General features: G+C 39.2%; 1 protein-coding gene across 5 annotated transcripts in view; it reads left to right on the forward strand.

The window, feature by feature from the left end:
- The window catches only part of LOC110020109 (putative pentatricopeptide repeat-containing protein At2g02150), a 22,077-nt gene extending 19,033 nt beyond the window's left edge, over window positions 1-3,044 (forward strand). For 3 of the 5 annotated variants that reach the window (XM_020718091.1, XM_020718090.1, XM_020718094.1), the window contains 2 exons: window positions 2,198-2,311; window positions 2,391-3,044. The gene's annotated coding sequence lies outside the window, so the exon portion shown is untranslated. Of the gene's footprint in view, window positions 1-1,499; window positions 1,683-2,197; window positions 2,312-2,390 lie in introns of those variants that run through there. The other 2 variants (XM_020718092.1, XM_020718093.1) reach the window with 2 other exon arrangements.
- Window positions 3,045-9,372: the final 6,328 nt, after the last annotated feature.

The following is a 9,372-nucleotide window of genomic DNA, read 5'->3' on the forward strand; positions in this document are numbered from 1 at the left end:
ATCAATTAAAAGTATTAATTAAGAAAATAAAATAAAAATTATTAAATTAGATTCCAATGATGTTTTAATTCTTGCTTCAATTCCTAACATCTTATGGCTGCGTGATCTAGAGATGAGGGTTAAAAAATTGTCTTTTTCGACGGGAACGGCTCGTATTCGGCTCGCTAAGCAAACGAGCGAAACAATTTTTGAGCTCGAAATATAAACGAACCGAACAAGAGCAGAGCCTGGGCTCGCTCGTGTTCGGCTCATTTACACCCCTAGTAAATACACAAGAATTGTGTGGTATGTATGTAAATGGCTCTATTTTTCTGTTAGATATGTAAAAAGTGAATTGCTATTAAACGACACTTATTTAGTTCAGTACTTCAGTTCTGCCATGACATATCCTGCTCATGCTTCTTTAAAGACGAGCCAATCCCTCTTATTCAGTAAAAGCCAATTACTAAAATAAGTATACCTGGTTTTTATTCTTGCTCTGCACAGGACAGGTAATCTTCTCAAAATTCTGCCAACATAAACTAGCTGTTAGCATATATTAAACATGGTAACTCATGTAATTCCTAAGAGGAATAAGCCATAACCTTGCCAACTTGCCGTAATGCACTAAAAAACTTCTGCTCTTGACACGTCCAAGCAGCCCATTGGCGGTTTCTTTTTTGCCCTACAACACGAGTATCAAATAATACTAAAACTGCTGATTAGGGGTGTAAACAAACCGAACACGAATGAACATAGCTCGTGTTCGTGTTTGGTTCGTTTGAGATTAATTCTGTTTGAAATAGGCTCGTATTCAAAATTGTTCGTTAAAGGTGTTGTTCGTGTTCGGTTCGATTTGTTCGAAACAAGTTCGAATTGTTCGAATTATCTAAATCATTCGAATTGTTCGAATTATTTGAATTGTTTGATTTGTTCGAATTGTAAAAATTGTTAAAAAATATTAAGATTAATTTGCATTATTTAAAACATGATAAATTTTTAGAATATATAATTATTTTTAAAATATCATAATTTTTTTATTTGCATATTTGAATTGCTAAAATATTATAATATTTATATTAATATAACTAATACTAATATATTATTATTGTTATTAATAATTTATTATATACTATAATTTATAGGATTTAATTATTTAAAATATGATAAAGTTTTATAACAAATAATTTTTTTTAAAATATCCTAAATTTTTTATATATAAACTATTCGTGCTTAGTTCATTTAACAAACCGAACGAAAAAAATTGTTCGTGTTTGTCTCGTTTACTTATTGAACGAATCGAACACAAACTCCATCGCGAACCGAACACGAACTGTTCGCGAACAACGAGCTTTTTTGACAGCCTGACTGTTGATGGGATATTTGAGCATAGTACGATAAGGATGAGGCGTTTTGTTCTTTGCAAGTACATTTCAAGGCTTTTATATCCTGTAATCATAGACACTAAATCTATGTAATCAATGATTCAATGAATTGTAACTTAAAATGGCCTGATTTAGGTCCAGCTATTTCTTCTTGGCTCTCAACTATAGTTGGTGTCGGCAATAGCTTGTTTTTGGAGGGGGTCATTTTGCGAAGTGCTGGTATTGATCAGTGCAAGCTCACATTAGCACTTGTGATCCAGTGATTCGAGTGCGAGTGGTCACTAGAGTTTGGGACTGCATTCAGGTGCAAACTCGTTGGGCTTGGCGCTTGGTTGCCATTTCGTTAATTTTGTTGAAATTTTTATGTTAATTATTATTATGGTTGACTGATGCTTCAATTGTCATATGCCCAGGCATATATGCTTTGATTTAAGAAAAATCAAGGAAGACATATTTTGGTTGTCCAAACGCCATAAGGATGCTCGTTTAAACTTATAAATCCTAAGTTTTTATTAAAAAAAGTAAACTTAATAGGAAGTTATAATTTCCTTAATGTTAATATTCATTTCTTTTGGAATGAGTTCCCTCAATTGGGCAGATCAGCAGGTACAATTTAATGCACCTCTATGGGTTTATGATACGTTTACCATTCTACTTACTTCTGCAGTGCTTTTCAGGCTTCTTTTTTCTTTTCGAGGACCGAGAGTCAACACATCAATTTGCATTTAACATCTATGAAAGAGCATGTCATGCAATCTGCTTGCATTGTAAATTGTGTTGGATTTTCACTTTGTCAATTTGCACAAAAGCTAACAGCTTTGTTTCTTTTCCAGGAATCATCTTGTGCAGCTGTCCCTAAACAGCAACGCTTTGTTCAAAGTTTGCAAAGCTTGATTTTGAATCTCTTCCCACAAAATTCAAATTCTGTGGTTTTTCCTCACATACAGGTACTTTGATTCAATTTATAATATAAAGATAGTCATTAAACCAAAAGGAAGCTGGGAAATTTTGTTGGGTTTTTTGCAGAATTAGCAATTTTCTTATCCATAATATAGTTTCCAGAATCATGAAAGGAAGATTCGAAGCAAATTTGCCAATCAGCTCTGAAATACACGTTTCCATTAATTACTTCATGTAATCAGCCTGAAATTTCAGTCGAGAGCTACAGATTGCTTAGACGGAAGATATCTTCACCCAATTCTTTTGCATGTACCTATCTCACACCAAAACTTTGATTTTTACAAACACAGCAATTTACTTATGCAGGAAAATGTGGATTTTACTGATCCACACTGTTGAATAGTATAGATTGAGTGCTGTGTTTGTAAAAATGAAAATTTTGGTGTAAGATACGTAAATGAATAAGAATTGGGTGCTGTTTATGTAAATTCTCTTGTTTTTTGACATGAAGCAGAGATCTTCCAGATTGAGTTTTCATGCGAACAGCAGGCTTTCTAGTCATGTGGTTTTATCACTAGAACAATTTTGCTAGTCCATTTTCATTCATGTATGGGAGTTTTGTATTCTTTATGTTCCTTTTTTTATTTGTTTGTAATAATTTAGTGGCCCATAAAATTATACGTCTCTTGGATTCAAACAGAAATATTATATCAAGACAATGGAAAGGAGACTTAGGTTTCTTTTGTGGTAGTTTATCCGCTGCGGCAGCGTTTTGAAAACACCGACTTACCATTTGGAAACTGCGTTTGACAACTTATCTGAAAATGCAGTTATTTTTTACAATGCGGAACGCGGGCCAAATACAAGACTCATCCTTAATAGGCCGTGTATCATGCATTTTCATTTGAATACCAATAAGGCATTTGCATGCAATGGCAATTTAAATTAGAAGGGATTAATATGGTACTTTTGCCAGTGCTCAATGTGAATAAGAGTTGTTATTGAATTACTATGGGTGTCCTAATAAGGTAATTACATTATTGAATTCTAAGGGTTGGAATTCAAAAGTTAAAGGGAAGGGATTTGATAGGAAATGTAAACTGAATAAAGAACATGTCTTGACATGGTATGGCTACATGCTTTGAGATTTAACCAAGCAGCATCTTGGCCATCCATTTTTTTTGCTTTAAAATTTATACTAATCTATCAATTTATTACCATTAACTATGTAATATAGTTTGATCATAGGTTCATATAATTATCACAAGAATTCTATTGCATGATTGATTATTATTTTTAAGACAATGTATCTACAAAGTTGAGTGCCTTAGGCAACACTTAAAGAATAATTATCATAAGATCAAGAAAATGGATTACCTTTTATTTTTAAAGTGGATTGAGGGCAAAGTGCTCTCCTGGATCACTTGGATGTCATCTATAACTTTATTTGGATCGACTTGATCTGTCGTTATGGTTTAGATAATCATCACGGTTAACGGGATAGTTCATGGACAAGAAGGTTCAAAATTTTTGCCAAGACCAAGGAATAAATTTCAAGTTTGCCTCGTGTAATCATCACGAACCAATGGCTAGGTCGATGCATCTAATAAAATCACCCTCAACATGTTGAGAAAAAAGGTAGGTGGTGGAAAAGGCAACTAGGGGAGGCCCTCTCGTCCATTTTATAAGACGGTCGTAAAACCCTGTCAACCAAAACCATTCAAATTCCATTTATGCTCTTGCATGAAATGCAGGCTAAACTGTCAGTACAACTCAAACATAATAGCTAAAAAGTCCTCGTGGATATGGCGTTCAACAAAGAAAATCTTCTGGAATGGTTGGAATCGAATAATAAGGGAACGATGCTTGCGCTAGACCTTATAGAAGAGGCCTTAGCACAATCAACCCTGCAACATGAAGAGATCAGAGGAGAGCCTCTCGCTATCACAACCGACACATCCTAGAAAAAGTTCTCTCTCTCGGAGACCTGAGACCTGGTGCTAAAGAAGATTGATCCGACAAGATGAGGGCAGGCAGTAGGAAAGCTATATCAAATGTGGAGCAGACTCTACATCATCGATCGCCATGCAGGACTTAGACGATACAAGCTAAAGACCCATGCAAGGAATGAGGTCCCTCGGACTTGGATCATAGACGATCTCAAGAAATGTTTTCCATAAATTTCATTATGCATTCTATACAAGCAATCTTGAATGAGAAATATTTCATCACTTTGTTTTGCAATTTGAGATTTTCTCCAATATTCTGCCAAAAATACGTATAAAATTAATGAACTCCTCACTAACCAAAGAGCCAAAACTTTCAGGTCAGAAAAGTGCTCGGGGAACTGCAAAAAGCTAGAGGAACAACAACACATCCACCAAGAGCCCGAGAGAAAGAAGAACGATGGGCTGCAGAGCCAAGATCGCCTATCCTCGCCCATAAGTTGGAGATTTCCAGTTTTGGTGCCAATATCGTTCGGTTAAGTTAAAATTGAAGACGGGCAGGCCGCAACGCCAAGATCACCCAACCTCATCCATAAGTTAAAGACTGCAAAACGTAGAGCCAAGATCGTTTGACTAAGCAAAAATTGAAGATCAACAGGCTGTAATGCTAAGATCCCCTGACTGAGCAAAAATTAAAGACTGGTAGGCCACAGTGCCAAGATCGCCCAATCTCACCCTCAAGTTGAAGACTGCCAGCTGTGGCACTAAGATCGCCCTAACTAAACAAAAATCGAAGACCTGTAGGCTGTATCACCATGATAACTCGACCTTAACCATAAGTTGAAGACTGTCAATCAAGGCACCAAGATCGCCGAATTAGCAAAAATCAAAGGCCGATAGGCCATGAGGCCAAAATTGCACGGCCTCGCCCAAAAATTGAAGACTACTAACTGTGGCACTAAGATCACCCAACTAAGCACAAATTGAAGATAGACATGCCATCAAGCCAAAATTGATCAAACTTATTCACAACTTGAAGGCAATCAGTTGTGGCACCAAGATAGCTCGACCTAGCCTAATGCAAACCACAACCGAACAATAAAACTATCCGGGCGAGAGTGAAACCGGCCACGGAGCTAAGTTCACAGCCAACCCAAATCATCCATTCACATATAAGATTCTTCGACAAAAGAAGCATAACCCATGAATTCAAAAGGAATAAATAAGATGAAGAAGAATAAGACACAAGAGTAGTTGTGTGTGTGTGTGTGTGTGTGTGTGTGTGTTTCTGATTACATGAGTGCTCGTCCGCCTAGCATGGTCGGGCGGTGCCAATATTCTTCAAAAATCAAAAGTAAAAATATTAAACATAAGACATGCAAAGACCTTAGTGGCTACGGGTCTGCCACTACCACTACCACCAGCTTCATCTTTCCCAGGTGTATCCACCTCATCATCTTCATTGCCAGAATCAATGAAGAGGGATGCAAATTGATCCATGTTAACGCACTTGGGATCAACCAAGATATCCTTCATGAAGCGCTCGGCGGCGGTGACTAGACCAACTTGGATTTGCTCCTAAAATGTTACCACAAGCTCTTCCCTCAAGATCATCCCGGATATTCTCTCCTCCAAATCATTATTTTTAACAGACAGGGAGGCAATGGTCTACTCGTATTCATTAACTCTTGCCTTCCATGCTTGGGTTGAATCTTTTGAATTTTTTTTTTTTTTCTTTTTTTTTTTTGTAGATGTACTAGCTCGAAATTGGCCTTTCTCTTTCCTTCCGACACCCCTGCCATCATCTTGTTGTCAGCCTTCCTCTTCTTCTCCTCATGGATCATGGCTTTCACCTGATAGTGAGAGAAAAAAAGGGCCAGGGCATTATACCGATCAGAGGTCTTGCATAGGTCTGTGTAATTTAAGCCCGCTAGGACTGAGTTCAGACCGTCAAACACATCACTTCCGACAGGTAGCTAGCGAGGTCCCTGACCGTTGAACAAATCTCTATGGGTGTCCACCATCAAATGTCTTCCACCGAAGTTCCCGAAAACATTACTTTCGCCAACCATTTAGGAAATCCACTATGAGGACAAGCTTTTACCTTGAGATGGTGGTGGAGTGGCGTTGATTCCTCATATGCGAGCCTTTGTCGATCGATCCTTCCCCGGAGTTTGGCCTTTGAGCCTTTATCGTCTTCAAAGATGGAATGGCTTGCAGGGGAGACGCACTGCACGACAACCCTCTCCCATTGGTCGATATAAGAGAGACGTACACCCCCTTTTTTGTGAGCGGTTGGTTCGGGGACCTCTTCTCTAAAGTTTGACTCCCTTGATTCCAACATTTTGGATAGTCTCCTGGAACTCAGAATCCCTACACCCGCTTCAATAAGTGGAAATAAAATGAATCTTTATTATCAACGTCGGACTTTCCTGAAGGCTGCCTCAGCCGAACAACGAATTCCTCCCTCTTCAGTGACTTCTTTGCTCGGGGTCTCTTCTCGTCGGCCTTTGCCACTGCCGTCTCTGTTGTAAAGGGTTTTCAGCAGAAACAAGATATTGATTATTCCAAGATTTTCTCTCCTGTGGTGAAGCTTACAACCATCAGAATGGTGCTGCCTATGATGGCACTGTAGTATAATGGGGCTCTAATATGTGTAGAAGACAGTTTCATTGTCTCCTACAGAAGCTGAGTATATAGCAGTGTCAGAGGCTGCAAATGAGATGATATAGATACAGGGCTTCTTGGAAGAATTGGGCAAGAAGAATTGGTATCAGAGCGAGGTTCTAGGGTAGGAAAGAAAAATTTTGGCGGTGCAGGAAGTAAATAGAAAGATCGACGACGAAGCGAAAAATAGAATGACAAAATTCACACCAAAAAACAACACAGCAGAACACACAGATTTACGTGGTTCTGCAAAGATGCCTACATCCTCGGGAGTAGAGCGGAGAGCAGAGTCTCAAATTCAATATTTCAGAGGAGTTACATACCAATAGGGTTACACATCTATTTATAAAAAAAAATCCACAGATAAATTTACAAACACTCCCCCCCAACCCACTAATCCAAGAGACACCCCTCTTCACACTAAGAGGCACTCATAATAGACACTCATTTTCATTCCAAGAGACACACATCTTCTTTTCAAGATACTCCAAATTTCCTGGTATATGAGCCATACCTAACAATTTTCCACCTTGGCGAATATCCAGCCCCTTAGGAGAAAATCTCTACCTTGCAAATATTCAGCCCCTTAGAAGAAATACATCATGGAGTTTCTTACACCGAAGTGAGTTGGACAACCATGCCAACTAGCAAATGCAAACATTCAATAAGTTCAAGTAATGCAAGAACTTGTTGAAAATACCTGACTTGGTCAACTTTCCTTTTGCATTTCCATCATATAATCCGACAGAGTGAACTCCACCTACAACTGTACTCCCCAATAGTTTATAAATATTAACATCAAGTTTCATAGCTCACAATGCCTTCAAAATTCATTGTTGTGCCAACAAATATTTCGCTCTTGTTTGCCACAATCCGAAGTTTCTTGTTTTATCAAACTTCATTATCTTGAATTTTGCACTAGACATTGCCGCTTGAAATTAATTATGCAGTGAACTTTTCCTGTCTTGTATTAAAACAAAGCACACCACAAATAAATTCAAATAAACCTGAAATTTTCTCTGTCAATTGTAGCAATTTTCCCGCAGTTTCCTATGATTCGTGAATCAAATTTTTCACATGAAGCACCATTCCTGTTCGCACAAAAATTTGGCTAAAATATTGCGAACACCAGCTGAACTCCACCTATCACAATTTTTCCTGCGACAAACTTGCGAACAATCGGTGAAATTCACAAACTCCACCTGTCGCAACTCCTCCTGCGACAAATTTGTGAATTTCGCTGAACTCCTCTCCTCTGTGAAACTGGCGAACTCTCGACTGCCTCTTATCCTGAAGCCTCAAATTGGAATTCCTTCTGCAGCTCGCCTGGGCCAAACTGAATTCACGAATGCCGTGATTCGCTCATCTCTGTTGCTGCTCCGAACCCTAAACTACCGGAATTTCTCGAACTCAACCTGTCACAATTTCTTTTGCGAACCAGAAGCGCGAAAGCCGCCTTTGCCTATCACGCCAACCAGCGGCGCCGCCTTTACCACAGACTTGCGACTTTATCTGAATTGCTTCACAACTCTTCGTTCACACGAGCCCAAATTGTCACCCAACATCCGCAATCCATTGGAGCCCTTCGCTTTCGACCTTTCTGCGCCTGATCGCCTGAAGAACCACGATTCGTGAATGCTTCGCCGAACTCGTGCAAAGATGTCCCGCTCGCAGATCCTGATGGCCCACTTGTAGATCCTGATGGCACGTGAACGTCGCGAACCTGCGAATTCCCTGCCGCACGAACCCCTCTGCGAAACTACCGAAAGCCTCTTCCTTCGCGAACTTCGCTGGCAGCGGGAAGCAACGATTCACGAGCTGCTCTGTCGCGTGAACTGCTCGCAGAACGCTCGGCAAGGCCGCGAACGCCGAACGCCTCTATCGTAGAACTATCGAAACACTTCGTCTGGCCTCCATCAAACTGTCGCAAACCGTCGAATCGTTCTTCTCACTTCTTGCACTGCCAAATTTTTTTTTCCTGCCCTAGAACCTCGCTCTGATAACAATTGTTGTGAAATTTAGGGCGAAGAAAACACATAAATCTGTGTGTTCCGCTGTCTTATTTTATGGTGTGAATTTTATAGTTCTATTCTTCGCTTTGTCGTCGATCGTTCTATTTAAATATATCATAACAATCTCGGCCATTTTTGTTTCCCTCGTGTTCGACTTCCCTCATAGGCTCTTGGTCATATCACCAAAAGTTCAAGGCCACAATACCCTATTAACGACGTCTCACTAAATGGATTGAAATATGAAGTGTTTGCTCCCCTCGATTATGTCAGAGTCAATGCATTAAGATCTTTGTCCTGACCACCTCTTTGGTAATGGCCCGGACAGAGTTCCCCCAGTCTCGACGATGAGTGACGATCTTGAACTTTGACCGCTAAGCCTTTGCTTTATTCTTGACTCCTATTACCCAGAGTCTAGGGTTGGATAAAAAATAACTATAAAGGGGTGAAACAAATGTAAATAGATTTTATTTCTTTATATATATA

The sequence above is a fragment of the Phalaenopsis equestris genome, unplaced genomic scaffold (assembly GCF_001263595.1).
Source record: "Phalaenopsis equestris unplaced genomic scaffold, ASM126359v1 Scaffold000091, whole genome shotgun sequence".
NCBI classification, from domain to species: domain Eukaryota; kingdom Viridiplantae; phylum Streptophyta; class Magnoliopsida; order Asparagales; family Orchidaceae; genus Phalaenopsis; species Phalaenopsis equestris.